Consider the following 16,606-nt stretch of genomic DNA (forward strand, 5'->3'; position numbering starts at 1 on the left):
TCCCAAGGTTATGAAAATTTGCTGCAAAGCTAAAATATTGATCATTCAATGAACACAGGTCAGAGTTTGGCAAGACAAAAGTTTTGTTGCCCACAGAAAGTAATGTGAAATTCAAATAAATAATTAACTTCTAATACAAAGATATGTTGCATAACATTGGTGAATGACGTTGTGGTGCTATTAGAGCTATATTTAATATTTTGTGACTTCCATGATTCATACAATTTATTGATGAAGTCATCAGGATTAGCAAAGAATGCAGTCTTACATGCCTCCCAGAGTTCATCTAGATTCTTTGGTTTTGTCTTCCAAGCTTCCTCTTTCATCCTACCCCAAACATGCTCAATGATGATGTCTGGTGACTGGGCTGGCCAGTCCTTGAGCATGTTGATCTTCTTTGCCAGGAGGAACTTTTTTGTAGGGATGGATGTATGAGATGGAGCACCATCCTGCTGCAGAATTTGACCCCTTTTATGATTGGGAATGTACTTCTTGATATTTTAGGCTATTGATATTGCCTTACACCTTGCAAATGTTTTGCACACCCTCATACTGAATGTAACCCCAAACCATGATCTTTCCACCACCAAACGTAACTGTTTTTTGGATCCATATGGGCTCCAGTAGGTCTCCTGCAGTATTTGTATTTGCAGTGGCTGTGGTGTAATTCAACTGAAGATTTATCAGAGAAATCCACCTTCTGCCACCTTTTCAGCATCCATCTGTTTAGCAGGCTGTGGGACTTAGCAAATGCCCCACGTTTTTTTAATTGCCTTTTGTTTAGTGCTGGCTTTTGGGCACTGATACGACCATGGAGGCCATTTCGAGACAGAATCCGACAAACTGTTCTAGTTGACACAGGGCCTTGAGGTGACCAGGCCGTTTGGAGCTCTGCTGCAGTGGAAGAGGGGCTGGCTTTGGATTTTCTAACCAACAAACGTTCCTCCTGAGCAGTTGTCTTGCGGGGTCTACTGGACCTGGGCTTGTCAAAAAACATTTCTAGTCTCTTCAAATCTTTTTTTTTAATTCTTTGTACTTGACGCTGAGACACATTAAAGGTTCCAGCCACCTCTGCAGTGGATCTGTTCTTCAGCCTCTTGATAATCAAGACTTTGGTCGCAGGGTGGGTTTTTGGCATGTTGTCAGAGGTCAAGTTGCAGTTCAACTGAAGGTCTGGGGTGCTGGGTTTCTTTTTATACACACCCACTATTTAACCGATCATTTAGTGAGCACAGGTGAGAATATAAACTAGGATTGGGTGCATTATATGACAAGGCGACAACTTTTGTCTTGCCAAAATCTGTGTTCATTAAATGATGAATATTTCAGCTTTGCAGCAACTTTATTTTCATAACCTAAACCAAATATGGGAGGGTTTCAGCTTTCAAAAGAGTAATTTATGAAACCAATGGATGAATTTAGAGTCGGGTTATAAGCTTTCATTTACATAAGATGGATAAGCGACAGAACTTCTGTCAGGGACTGTAATATTAATATATATATTTCTAGTATACTGGCACTATCAGGCTGATTCTCTACATACCTTTAGTGGTCAGCTCAAATGTTTAGGTTTTGAAATCCAAGAAAGTAAAGTTTATAAAATCATAAGCTACTTGAGTGACAGTAGCTGAGGATCAGATAATATCTGGTGGGATGTTTTCAGAGTTATCCCCTCCCTCTGTTAGAACTAGCAGAAGTATTGTACAATCGATTTTAAATTTTGACTTGTAGGACCTGTGTGAGGTCATACCCATGTGACCTGAAGGGGCGGGGCCTCAGCCAGCAAAGCTGATACCAGGAAGCAACATTTTACTGTTGACTGAGCCCCCACCCCTTCAGGTCACATGGATATCACCTCACCCCAGGTCCTGCAAGTCAAAATTTAAATCGATACTATAATACTTATGCTAATTCTAACAGGGGGAGGAGATAACTCTGAATACCCACCCCCGATGATATCTGATCCTCAGCTGCTGTCACTCAAGAAACTGCTGATTTTATAAACTTTACTTTCTTGGATTTCAAAACCTATACATCCGAGCTGACCACTAAGGGTACGTAGAGAACCAGCGTGATAGTGCCAGTACAGCACTGGCTTTAGCTTATATACGAAAACCCTGGTGATTGTTTCCCTTTAAGCAAAGGTAGGATGACACATTGCCCTTGTACTTAAAAAAGAAGAAAGAGAAAAAAAAAAAATTATATAAATAAAATTAATTTTTAAATTTTTTTTTTTTTTTTTTTTTTTGCAAAATTTACAAAGGAACTGTGTCATCTTTACAGGGAACCTGTCAGGTGCAATATGTGCTGAGAACCACGAGCAGTTCTGGGTGCATATTTCTAATCCTTGCCCAACTATCCTTGTTTCTAGTAGCATAAATAAAGGGAACTTTAGAAAAAGTATTTCTAAAGATCCTTTATGATATGTTAATGAGCGCAGAGAATAGTCGCAATAGCGTTAGTTCCTGCGCTCATTCCACCTTCTTAGCATGTTAGGACACCTGCAGGGGCGTGCTAATATGCTATTCAGTGACCATTGCCCAGCGTCATCGGTGGTGACGCGCGTACCTGTGTCCGTTGTCACAAACTCTGACACCGGGCTTGGGGTCAGTGCGCATGATCGAAGTCCCCGCACTTCCGGTCATGCGCACTAGACCTCTCTGAAGCCAGGACATGTATACCCGGCTTCATAGTGCGCATGACCGGAAGTGCGGTGGCTTTTGATCATGAACACTAACTCTAACCCTGGTGTCTGTGAGGTGATGACAGACACAGGTGCGCACATCACCACTAATGACAATGGGCATTGAATAACATATTAGGACACCCTTGTGGGTATGCTAATAAGGCGGAATGAGCGCAGGAACTAATGTCCTTGCGACTAGTCCCTGCGCTCATTAGGCTATCATAAAGGATCTTTAGAAATAATTTTTCTAAAGGTTTCTGTGTGCTACTAGATGCTGGGACAGTTAGGCGGGGATTTTCAATATGCACCTAGACTTTTTCGTGGTTCTGGGTGCATATTGCACCTGACAGGTTCCCTTTATCTTTATGCGTTTTAGAGATTATTTTATCATCAACTTGCTTAAAGGGAATCTGTGAGCAAGTTTTTGCTACCTCATCTCAGAGCAGCATGATGTAGGCAAGAAGATTCTGAATCCAATGATGTATCACTTAGATTACTGGCTGCAGCTGTTCTGATATGATCTGAATTTTTAGCTTTAGTCATATAGCTGAGCTCAGGGAGCTGTCCCAGCCCACATAGGCTCTCTATAAAACTGGTGCATTGATAGTGAGGTTTCAATCAGGAGGAGGGGCATGTAGGATAACATGGCATGAGTCACCTCGTCATTGCAATGATAATCACCAGGTGATAAAGCCTTGTGTTTACGGAAACAACAGCATGGAGCATAAGAGAGGCATAGTTGATTTTTGTTTTTTAAACCCTTACAGCTTGTTGGTTGCAGCTGACATGGCAAAAACCTGCTAAGGGCTCTTGCGCACGTTGCCGAATTTCATGCATTTACGCTGTATATTGTACCGCAGCGTAAATGCATGCGACCTGGGTCCCCTGTACAATTTATGAATGTGAATGAGACGTGCGCACGTTGCGTTTCAGAGCTCAGCAATTTGGATGCCGAAATTTTGTTCCAAATCGCTGCATTTTTTTTTTTTCCAAAACGTTTTTTATTGATTTTTCAAATTTGTAAAAACATGACAAGTATCATTGCAAAAGAAGAACATTCGTCTGACAAAATGTGACATAGAGGTGGGTGATACCCCAATTTGGAGTTCCATGTTGCTGTTCGATTTAAGATAGTATACAGTAACATTAAACCAAAACATAGGTAATGAAATATAATATAACATATGCAATACAATTCGTTAAATCTCTGTGTCGTCCCTGAATGATTTCAATTTTGCTAGCGTGTCTTGGTATTCCCAACCGTCTCGTCTCCCCCTCCCGCCAGAGCCCCCTCCTAGGTGATTCTCAGTTTACCCAGGCTGTCCTGGATATCGCTCAGGATATACCACTCCGAGTGAACAAAAGGTGCCATCAGGTTAATTATTTCTCCCTGTGTGAATTGGCTTTCAATAAAATGTCTCCATCTCACAAAAAACTTGGCTGTCAACCCATCTTTATCCCTCTCCGCTTCTAGTTTTTCCCACTTCAGAAGGTTGTGTAGTTCGCCCACAACCTCCTTTATGGATGGGCCCTCCCTTTGAATCCAGTGTTTTAAGATGCAACGCTTAGCTATCAAGGCTATGTCATGCATTATTGCGTATTTCCTCTTTTCCTGCGTGCTCGGTCCTCCTCCTACTCCTCCCTCAAAGGAGTGGAAAATCCACACCATTAAGTCTAGTTTGCTGAAAATTCCCCATGTTGACTGGGCAAATAGTCTGACTTGGTTCCAGAACCTAGCGATTGTCTCACATTCCCATAGCCCATGCAGCATATCCGTTTTTTCTTTTTGACACTTAGGACACCACCTATCCCTACCTGGTATGTTGAAACCTATAATGGCCCTATGTAGAATTCTGAATTGAGTGTCTCTCCATCTCTCATTGGTAATATGTTTCCGCACTTGTACCCATCCTCTCAGTATATCATCCACCACTTCTTCCCTTCCCAATTGTTTCCCCCACGCTTTTAAAGTCCGACTATCCTCCCGAGAGATAAGCACCCCCCTTAGCGATCGATAAATTTTAGAGACATTTATACTTGTTACATCACATTCCAGTAACTCATCAATCGAACTTCTGTTCAGCTCTCTTCCAACCACACCCAGGTCTCCTATTATTCCATGTTTCAATTGTTCATACTGGATGACATGTGAGCTATTAAGGTTGTACTTATCCAGCACTTCCCGACCTGTCATCCACCTCCTGTCCTCCACATTCATAACATCTATCATTCTCCTGACTCCCCTCTCTTTCCATCTAGTAAATAGCTTGTTTTCTCGTCCCAGGGGAAAATTTGGGAATGCCCAGGGGTTCAAGTACTTGGACACTTTCCATGAGAGCCCCAGTTTTTTCCTTACCGACTTCCATGTTAGCATGGTGTCTCGGAATATAATTGAGTTCCTTATGTGCCCTTCAACCCTGGATAGTGGGGAGTGCAGAATGGACGTCAGATCCCACGGTGACGCATATTTAGTTTCCATCGCATGATCTGAGTGCCTACTCGTTCCTCTCACCCAATCAATTACATGCCTCATGATACATACAAGATTATACCCTTGGACATCTGGAAAGTTTAGACCTCCCTCCTCTGCTGACTTCATCAGCGTACGCAGCTTTATTCTGGGTTTCCTTCCCCTCCACAGAAATTCTGTATACGCGGAGTTGAGCTTATTCACATCCTTTAGTTTTAGCAATAGCGGGATTGTCTGGAAGGGATACAGCAGCCTAGGAAAGCTCATCATTTTTATCAGGTGACATCTTGCCAGTAATGGAAGTGGCAGACCTTTCCATCCCTTTAATTGAACTATAATTTTCCTGATTAGCGGTCCATAATTCAAGTTATAGATGGTTTCCACCGATCTTCCTATATGCACTCCCAGGTATTTAATTGAAGATTGTGCTATAGGAATTCCACATAGACAGCCATCCCTTATTTGTCCCCCCATTGTCCCATGATGCCCCTTTAGGAACATGATCTCGCATTTTTTTTTGTTCAGTTTGAAACCGGAGAATGAGCCAAATTTTTCAATCAAGGCAAGAGTCTGTGGCAAATCCGCACCGGGGTCCCCCATATAAAGTATGATGTCATCAGCAAAAAGCGCTGTCTTTACTTCTGAACCCCTTATCTTGATTCCTTTAAAGCTATTTTGTCCCTGTAGTATTCTTGACAACGGCTCGATTGCCAGGTTGAATAAAAGAGGAGATAATGGGCAGCCCTGTCTTGTTCCCTTCATCAAAGGGAACACGTCTGATAGAAAGCCCGGAGTGTGAACCCTAGCTCCCGAGTTGGCATAAAGGTTTCTAATGTAAAGTCTCATCTTGCCTACAATCCCTATGGCCTCCATTACCCTGTCTAACCACCCCCAATTTACATTATCAAACGCTTTTTCTGCGTCAAGTGTAACTAGGGCAGGTCTAGCCCCTCCCTCAGTGAGACCCAGTCTAACCGCGTCTACCACTAGAATTGTCTTTCGAATATTGGTAACGGCATTTCTCCCCTTAATAAACCCCACCTGGTGATTCGTAATGATCCTAGGTAAGATCTCGGCCAGTCTATTAGCCATGATCTTGGACATAATTTTTAAATCCTGATTTATGAGCGATATAGGTCTATAACTAGAGGGATCATCCAGGTCCTTGGTTCCCTTGGGGAGTAATTTAATATATGCTATGTTGGAATTTTTGGGTATTTCCGCCCCTCCCAGGAAAGCATTAAAGACTGAGGTTAGATCCGGCGAGATCAGATCCTTCAGAGCCTTATAGAATTCACTATTGAAACCGTCAGGTCCCGGTGCCTTGTTGGTGTTAAGCTCCCCAATTGTTCTCGTCACCTCCTCTACTGTGATATCTGCGTTTAAGGCACTCAAATCTTCCTCCGTCAAGCTAGGCATTTGGGCTTGTCTTAGCCACTCTGCCTCATCAGTCATGTCGTTATTCCCTGACCCATATAGTTTTCTATAGTAATCTCCCAACAGTTTATTAATGTCCTTAGGATCCGTAGTCACCTCTCCCCCCTTTGTTTTCAGTTTAGAGATCACTGTCATCTTTCTGCTGCCCCTTGCCAGATTGGCCAACATCCTTCCCGCCTTGTTGCCAAACCTATGTAAGTCAACCTCCTTGTGCGACCAGAATAGTTGTTCCTTTTTTTTGGCCCATTCGTCAAATCCCTCTTTTGCCTCCAACCATCTGCCTTTTGTCATGGGAGATCTATTTGTCACATAATTTGTATATGCTACCCGTACTGCTTCACTATGGAAATTATAATTCTCATTGGTTTTCCGTTTGATCATGGCTGCGTACCCCACCAGACGGCCCCTTAGGACCGCTTTTGCCGTTTCCCAAAATATCACTGGGGACTCTCTATGTTCCTTATTGTCCTCTGCGAATTCTCCCCACCACTCCTGTAGCACCTTGTGGAAATTATCTTGCCTGAGAAGGAACGATGGGAATCTCCATATGATATCTGTACCTCTCCTGAATTTCTCTCTAATGCCCAATCTCACCGGACTATGATCAGAGATCACCATATTCTCTATCACACAATCTTGCGTTCCACTCAGTAAGTCTTGCGAGATCCAGAACTGATCAATACGTGACCAGCTATCATGAGGGTGAGAGAAGTGTGTATACTCTCTGTCATGTGGGTGAGTTAGTCTCCAGATGTCTTTCAGTCCTACGTCTTCTAATGTTACATCCCTATTGTCTAAACTCCTGCCCACATTAGCTGTCCCCTCCTCGCCCCTCCTCCTATCTTCAGCTGAGTCTGGGACAGTGTTAAAATCGCCTCCCACTATAATGTTAGCCTCCCCATCTGCTAATATGGTGGCCTTTATGTCATCATGGAATGTGATTTGTTGTGAATTTGGGCCATAGACATTATAAATACTGAGTTTACCCGCTGGACTAACGATTGTTAAGTGCTGCCACCTTCCATGGTCGTCTGCCTCATGTGCCACTACCTCATGACTGAATTGTTTATTTATTAGAATCATAGTGCCCGCTTTTCTACCTTGTGCCGCTGCCCCGTAAACGGTGCCCACCCAATGTTTCTTCATGCGGAAAAAGTCCTCCCCCCCCAAGTGGGTTTCCTGTAATAAGGCAATGTCTGTCTTTAGTCTTTTCAGATGTCTCAATATCATTGCTCGTTTGTTAGGTGATCTCAGCCCTTTAACATTCCACGTAGTTATCTGTATCATGTTAACCTGTGTATTCTGCTTTTACTACTCCCTCCCCTATGGGCCCCTGCATCAAGGAAGACGAGATGTTCGACACTAGAATCACAGTTGGTACCACAAAATCGACACTCCCTTTCCCCACCTTGCAAATATAACAAATACAACAAAAAGCATGTAACTGTAAAACATATTTTCCCTTCCGAGAAATCCACGGCGTTTCCCGCCACGTTGGTGAGCTCCCCTATTCCTAGCCAAAATATGTAGCTCCCTAATCACCCCCCAAAAAATATATGTTCTATCCCCGGACTAACTTGAATAAGCCTTTGAAAATTATGCAAAAATTAGCACAGTATGTCAAAACCTCAGCAAGATTCTCCAGTCCTACTTATCTCTGACTCCAGGTAGCCATCAGTCCGCCCAGAACAGGCCCACTTCATTTGAATTTGGATGATGTTCCTGGACAAAGGAGAAAAAAAAAAAGACCAAGGGGAGAGAAGATGGAGAAAGAAAGGAGAAGAACAAAAAAAAAAAAAAAAAAAAAAAAAAGAGGGGGGGAAGAGGACCCAGACTTTGGGATGTTTTCCTCTCTTTTCTCCCTTCCCCCTCCTCCTCTCACCTCCCCAACCCTCTCTCCGTAATGCATCCTCCTCAACGCCTCTCCCTGTTTGGGAAGAGAGAAAAAAAAAAAAAACAGGCAAAAAAAGGAAAAACAATGAGCGAGTTCCAGTTCAGGTATCATGGTTTCTCTCCAAGGGTTGGTTCCTGTGTTCCAGGCGAGAATTATGCTGTCGACCCGGGCTTGGCCTCCTTTCCTCCCTGGTCTCGACTTGCTTTTGTCCCCCAAGACGTCCCACATCTCTTCCTGAGCTTGTGGGGGATCCTCTTCTATTATTCCCTTCTCCACTAGCTCCTTTTTCTTGCCTTTCTGACCTAGTCTTGTTGAGCTCTGCCATGAGAATGTTTTCTGCTTCTTTGTAGTCCTTGTAGTATACAAACGAGCCATTGGGGTTTCTAACTTTCAGTGTAGCAGGGTATAATAGCTGGCACTTTACTTTTTTGTTGTACAGAAATGAGCAAATTTTGGTAAATTCTTTTCTCCTTCTGGATACTTCCGCTGAATAATCCCCAAAAATTAGCAGTCTGTTGCCTTGATATTGTAGTGGACGCTTTCGTTCTCTAAAGGCCCTCAATATTTCCTCCTTATGCTTATAATCAAGGTACTTGACAATCACCTGCCTGGCTCTTATCGGGGTATTCTTGTTTGAGTTTTGGCCCTCTCCCTTATTCGCCTCCTGGTGTCTCAGTGGACCCACTCTGTGGGCTCTTTCAACTCTGAATTTCGCCTTTATGCCCAGGGCCTGCGGTAGCTCCAACTCGCATAAATTATCCAACCGTCCAATCGACACAGACTCTGGCAACCCGACTATACGTAAGTTGTTTCGTCTCGATCTGTTTTCCAAATCGTCCGCTTTATCCTTCAAGTATTCATTAGATTTTGCTAGAGCTGCTATTTGTGCTTGCATAGCCAGTATTGTCTCCTCGGAGTCAGATATTCTCTGCTCTGATTCTGCCAGTCTAGAGGCATGGGCATTTATCTGTTTTTGCATATTAGCTAATGATGTTTGTATGGCTGCCTCAATAGCCACTTTAACCTCTTTTGACAAGTGTGATGTCACTTCTTCAGCCAGTTTTTTATAGTCCACATTAAGCTTTTGTGTGTACTTGTCTTGGCCTGCAGGTGGTGCTGTTTTCTTAGTTCTCTTTGTCTGGACTGGGCCACCACCTCCATCCCCCAATAGCTTGCAGGCTTGTGATGTTGGTGTAGTAGGCTGCTTTTTGTTTCCTTTGGAAGGGGTACTATGAATTCTTGCATTTGACTTCCTGTGAGTCTGAGTGGGATTAATCTCCCTGTGCTGTTTGTCAGTTTCATCCTCCAACACTGCTGTGTCTCTGAGCTGCCCTGCTTTGCCTGCATCTTCTCTCCCCTCTGCCTCCATATCTCCTTCATCCTCCCATTGCGATCCACCATCATCAGTCCCCTGCATCCACCTCTCTCCTGCTGTGTCCTCCTGTGACTCCTCGCTCATATCTTCCTTATCTCCTGTCTCCTCGCTCATATCTCCCTTATCTCTCCCCTTCCAGCTCTGTGTTTGCTTTTCTGTGTCTCTCACCATGCGTTCAGGCTCCTCCCCCATCAGGCTCGGTGCCATTATCTTATCTTCTCCTCTGTCCATATCAAAGCTTCTCCAGGCTGATTCACCGCTCCCAGAGCTTCTCAGGAGGTACCTTTCCATAGCTGTCTGCTTTAGGTAACCTCCTGTGCTGCTCTCTGTTTGGTGGCTCGTCCGGGGGGTCTGTTTTTAGTCGGTTTCTGTGAGGGGTGGCAGGAGCTTCTCCCCTAAGCTGCCACCTCAGCCAGGACAGGAACAGGAAGTCCCATCGCTGCATTTTAAAAAGCAATATGTCAATTATTCCGTGCACTTTGGATGCAGGCCCTGCTCTATGGGAGAGGCAGCATCCAGAGCACATCAAATCGGCTTGTTTTCTGCAGAAATACTGCATTCATTATGCACTGTTTCTGTAGCGATTTCACGCGCACATGTGCTGTCAAATCCCTGTAGAAATTTCTGCAGGGACACGACGCAACGTGCGCACATACCCTAACAGATTCCTTTTAACTGTTCACAAGAACAGTAATTTTGACTTTGACCAGGGCTGCTCAAACTGTTGCATGTCACTGTATATTTATACCATTGAATTTATAGATAGGTTGCTCAATACACTATGTCTTCCAAAAATTATCTATCACTATAATAACATAGCACAGTGTAAAATGTTTAAGTATACCTGGTCGGATTATAGTGGGTTTCTCTGCTACAGTATACAGATACCATGAATTACCACCAGGAATTGTAGCTTGCATTGTAGCAGTCTCCAGTCTTTTGCTGCTTTCACACATTCATGGTCTGATTTACACTTTGCAATATCCAGAACAGATGTGTGTCTCTTGACCCGAACGACATAGCCGGTCTAGACTGCAACGCATCGTGATTTTTACTCAGACATAGGAAATTCACAGTGTGACACTGGCCTAAGGTGTGTATATAAAGGCAGATCTCACTGGTAATTCGCCCCCCAGTTTTTGGTAGGGCACTGTTGGGAAGGGCGATTTGATATGACTGACTGTGCTGAGCAGATCTATCTCTCTCCACATCCAACTCCAATTTAGCAACTTCATTGATTGTTCTTCCGGTTATACGGCTTCTATATTTTTTTTTCTCTCTCTCAACTGGGCACATATATGAGGTCTAGGCCTCACACTATTCTGGCCCCATGTAGAAAAAAATGTTGAGAATCCCTGCTACATCTCCCTGTACTAGTCCAAATATTTATGCAATTCCCTGATATTAGTATTCATTTATTTTCGTGGTTTAGTAATGCAAGTAAATGTTCTTAATATAATGAGAAGTTAAAACAAAACCAAAATAATTTCTGTATCAATTGCTCACGGTTTTCATGATTTTGCTTAATGTTACTCTATTTTAACATTCTTTCAATGGGTAAAAATCTGTCGTCATGTGAGGAACCCACAGATCCATGGCTCATTGCAAAACAGAACTATGATACACACACACACTGCATCAAGTCGTGCACCCATGTGTCCATTACATGACCATTAACAGAATGAAATCTCCCATAGAACAACATAAAGCAGACAACAAAGTAGGAAATTATACAGAAAAGATATTAGAGAAGCACACACTATAATTTCTCTGAAACTGGAAATCCCTTTTTTTTTTTTTTATATTACACCTCCCATCAAACCAGAGGTATTCTTTATAGCATGTGTTCAGCTTTAAAAGATATTCCTGTCAACGAGGTTTCCCAATATCCCCTAAAGCCACCACCTTTAACGCTCGCTTCTTGTACCACAGTCCAGCAACGTGTGTGTGTGTGTGTGTGTGTGTGTGTGTGTGTGTGTGTGTGTGTGTGTGTGTGAGATATAATCTCCTCCACCCCCTCTACATAATTTTTTTTTTTATTTAAGCATACCTTTTTATAAAGCCCCCTTGCGATGCGGTCTGATCCGATTTAGACATCGCTAATCTTGCTCAGCAACCTCCTCCTATCTTCGCAATCGCCATCCTCCTGCCTTGCTTGATGTGGATGACCCGTTCAGTGTCATCCATATATAACCATTGGTCTGGCTCCTACGCATATGTACTTTTCTTTGGTGAGGACAGAAAAAAAATCCTGCAATAAGTATGCACCTGGAGAGAATAAAGAACGCCGACGACCCGTAATTACAGCCAGCGCATGTGTAATACAGTAGGGCAGATTAACGCACACCTATGCAGAATCGAAATTGGTGGTGCTGTGTGATTTATGACGCTATCCATCCACATCAAGCAAGGCAGGAGGACATTGGTTGGAGGGCAGAGGAGGTATCAAAAAAGACCAGTGATGCCCATCAGAGAGGTTGGGGGCTTACATACAGGTTGTCTGACTTCAGTAAAAGAGGCTTTAAAGGTGGTAGCTGTAGTTTATATTCAGAAAACCTACAGATTATATATGAAGCACATTAGTTATATCTGAAAGCTATCTTTTAAAGACCTCTCAGAAGAAACCTGTTCCTTCATCTGTTCGCAATATGTATTTAGGATAATCTGCATGTGCTCAATTATTTACCGATGGAGATCTTTTCCTTTCCACAGCCTACTTCCAATCTTCTTCCACTTTGTTGAACAGACTGTGCTCTTTCAATGGAAGTTTGAGAGCCTAAATGTGTCTCAAGTTTATATTTGGAAAGTAACTACCAATCCAACCAGTTTGATTGCAGTTGCATGGTTTTAGAAGAGGATCGGAACGTCACTGGGAACTGGAGCAGACTGCATTTCATAACGATTTGAACACCTGTATGAATTATAATCTACATATTGCTAATGGATTAAGGAATACATTTTGTTCTGGGAGTTTTTCATTAAAGGCGTCCAGCTGATGCAAAAGAGCTAAAATAGCATAAAAATGTAAACAATTTGCCAGGTGCGTGCAAGCGGCCGGGTGCCTGTCTGTGATGGCTGCCTCTCTGTCCTGGAGGCCGGCTGCCACTCTGTGTGAGCGGGTGGCTATGCAGACTGCAATGGCTGTGCGGTGAGTGTCCCAGTCTGTCCGCGGTCCCAGTTTCAAATGATGGCGTCGGGGGTCAGCACATGTGCAGATGGAGCCCTTGGATGAGAGCTCAATCTGCGCATGCACAGCTCCAGGCGCCATCATTTGAACCGGGACCGCGGACAGACTGGGACACTCACCGCACCAGCCTGCTCTACTACTGACCCGCCGCAGCTGCCAGCACAACCTCTGCATCCTGTAACCCCGCTTCACCACCACTGCTGCCCCCCCTGCAAGTAATACAACACCGGATTATAAGACTGACCCCATTTTTATTTTTTTTACCTTTTTTATTTGATTATGCCAGCATCATTATTTTTCATGTCCTCAATAGTTGCAGTTTTTTGTAATTACAATGTATATAACTCTATTACTTCATCTGTTATCAACACATTATTTATTTTATTTATTAATTTTATTTGTTTGGGGTTTTTTTGGGGTTTTTTTTTGTGTTGAGTGTTTTGTTTGTGCACTCTTTCATTTAACTGTGTGGTTTTGTTGGAGAAACAATTGTTTTGTAATCAATAAATGCAACATTTCACGCCGGCTCCCCATACATTTAGTTCAACTTACTTTTTGTGTAAAATTATAATAAAACTTAACATCAACATTGCAAATCAATTGATCAGTATATGGAGTCTCCATACATTTAGCTGCTCATTCATGAAGAGTGCCTCAGCTCTAACTAGGTGCAGAAACTACTCCTGATGAAAGTAGTAGATCCAGCATTCGAGGTATAAGCAGCAAAGTTTCATGTGAACTTATTAAAGCCAATGGCTCTGATCCTCCTGACTGGAAGAAGATTGCGAAAAAACAGTTGCTAAGCAATTGCTTTATTGAATTGGGCCTAATATGTTTAATGTATATTTTATAAAAGTAATAAGGGAATGTGCTCACCTTATTGGATTGTGTGTCACATAACCTGAGTTAAACATGTAGTCAGCTGCTGCAGAGTCCATGCGCTTAAAAAGCCGAAGCAGATCAAGAACAAAGTTGATGTGGGTCTGTTAGGCCTTGTGCCCACGCTGCATTTTTTTTTTCCACGTTTTTCGGGTGCAGTTTTGGTCCCAAAACTGCATGCATTTCCTTCCCCAGCAAAGTCTGAGATTTCATTTTTACTGTCCATACGTTGCAGTTTTTTTGGGCTGCATCTTTGTGGGGACCACAGAGATGCAGCATGTCAATTCTTTTTACGTTTTTGTCGCTGAATTTCGGAGGACTGACAGATCAATCCCCCACTGACTCGAGTCGGCGGGGAATTGTTCCCTGGTATCTGGCAAAATTCAGGTCCCCATATAAAGTCCATGGGGACTAGAATCTGGCGCAAAGGGGTAAGAGCAAGCACTTAATACATAGGCTGTGTGCGCACGTTGCTTAATTTCATGCATTGCAGCGTAAATGCATGCGTCCTGCATCCCCAGCACAATCTATGAAGATTGTGCATGATCCATCCGCACGTTGTGTTTGAGAGCACAGTGATTTGCATGCTGAAATTTTGATTTAAATCGCTGCGCTCAAAAAAGCAACATGTCACTTATTTCGTGCGCTTTGGATGCTGCTCCCAATCTGTCTATGGGAGAGGCAGCATCCAGAGCGCATGAAATCGGCATCTATTCTGCAGACATACTGCATCCATTGTGCAGTGTTTTTGCAACGATTTGAAGTGCACATGCGCTGCCAAATCGCTGCAGAATATTTGTTACGGCAGTCCACAACGTGTGCACACAGCCTTACCGCGTGGCTATCACACTGCTCCCGCGGCCTCTCATTCTTCTTCTCGGGCCACTCATTAGACTCGTACATATTCACTGCTTCCCTGGACCACCGGCGTCTGTGATTGGTTGCAGTCAGATGAGCCCCTACGCTCAGTGACAGCGTGTCTGAGGTTTCCAATCACAGATGCCAGTGGGCGGATCTATATCGTACAGTAAAATAAATATTACTAATTTTTTTTATCGGATCCCACCCATATTGATATCAGCACAGATAAAGCTCGACTGCTGGGGGCTGATATTGTCAGGCTGGAGATACCCATGGTTATTGGGCACCCTTAGTCATATGCATATTTGAACTTTTATAAGTTCAGATAAAACTTTGCTTTTCCCTTGAATGCTGGACCTAGTTTCTTCTTGGCAAATAATTATTTTCCTCCAAAATAAAGTAGTATATCGAACAGTTCAAAAACCACAGCAGCTCAGGGAATCTACAGTTTTCAGCTGGTATCCTGTTTGCTGTATGTGTATATGCAACCTTCACCAAACGTGAAAACTTGACTGTGTTCTTCATCCTCATGTGGAATTTCGGTTCGGCAGGTACATTCAAACCTATAAAGTTCAGTTTCTGGCTCTGACTTGATTTGAACTTCAAAGGAAGTCTGTAATTGGGTAGTTTGTGGCTCCACCCACATGCTGCCAGCTATAAGCAGGACACTTCAGGGTGGGCTGTTTTCTTTTGTTTTTTATTTTGTGTGCACACTACATCTTATCACACTGATTTTACCCAAAGTGCGAGCCGTTCAAACCCTGCTCTTAGCTCAAACAGGGCTGAGTATCACTCATACCCAGGCACAGCGCTGCTCGCTTGAGTGGTTTGCATTCGTAACTCACTCGACCTTCGAACCTGAACTTTGGTTTTGGTTTTTTTTTGGTAGTTTGTTTTCCCGAACCCGAACTCCAGATATCGAACCTCTGGCTCGCTCATCTCTACACCTGTGCAGTTGCCATCTGCAGAAGATGACCTGTTTGGCCTTCAGACTTTTCTTGCCTTTGTGAGTCAGGAAATGGCTGTCAGAGAGCTCCAATGTCAGCCATATTACTTTTTGTGAAGCTAATTTCTTTAAATCACTAGGTGAGTCTTTAATTTCTCTCTGTTACAGGGAAACTTCCCCATGCCTATTAATGTGCATAGATCTGCTTCATACATTTAGCACCAGTGACCGAATATTTCCTTCTCCACAGTCTTGTTTGTACTCTTGGGGTCACAAATGTCCAAGTACATCCAAAAGCTTAACTTATATATTTTTTATTATTCATAATCATAAGGAGTGAGGTTATCCAAAAACAATTACTCTGAGATTGTAAAGGGTTGAAGAAAGAAGAGCACAGATTAGATTAATTGACCTTCCACACTCCTTTTTAGATTAATTGGTCAAAAATCTGTACATGCTGTATATTTAAGTCAAATATAAGGGGCAGCTAAGTAAAAATGGTCATTTGCATGTCTGCTACAAGTATATTACTGTTAATATTTTTTTTTTCTTCATTGTTAGCCTGCCAAATTATTTATATTGTTTTATTATATAAAAATAAAACGTGCCCTAAATTTTCTCAGATTTATTTCATTGATTACAGTCTACAGGTTTCTGTGTAAAATGTTTTAGCCAGTTTTTCTTCTTCCGCCACATTTATACAGTTATTCTTTTAACATTAATTTTATTGAAAACATTTAGATAACAAAGTTATATAGATTTCAAAAGATTTATTCAGAAGTAAGAAAATAAAGATTTTCATTATGCATTGTTCCTCCAAAGGTATATGTGAAGGCACTACATTGTTATACACACCATTGCATAGTTAATG

General features: G+C 42.7%; 1 protein-coding gene across 2 annotated transcripts in view; it reads left to right on the forward strand.

Moving 5' to 3' along the window:
* The window catches only part of SLC39A3 (solute carrier family 39 member 3), a 26,100-nt gene extending 9,748 nt beyond the window's left edge, over positions 1-16,352 (forward strand). The window contains exon 5 of one of the 2 annotated variants that reach the window (XM_075353276.1): positions 15,679-16,352. The gene's annotated coding sequence lies outside the window, so the exon portion shown is untranslated. Of the gene's footprint in view, positions 1-12,574; positions 13,055-15,678 lie in introns of those variants that run through there. The other variant, XM_075353280.1, reaches the window with a different exon arrangement.
* The last annotated feature ends 254 nt before the right edge of the window (positions 16,353-16,606 follow it).

This window comes from Anomaloglossus baeobatrachus, chromosome 1 (assembly GCF_048569485.1).
Source record: "Anomaloglossus baeobatrachus isolate aAnoBae1 chromosome 1, aAnoBae1.hap1, whole genome shotgun sequence".
NCBI lineage: Eukaryota > Metazoa > Chordata > Amphibia > Anura > Aromobatidae > Anomaloglossus > Anomaloglossus baeobatrachus.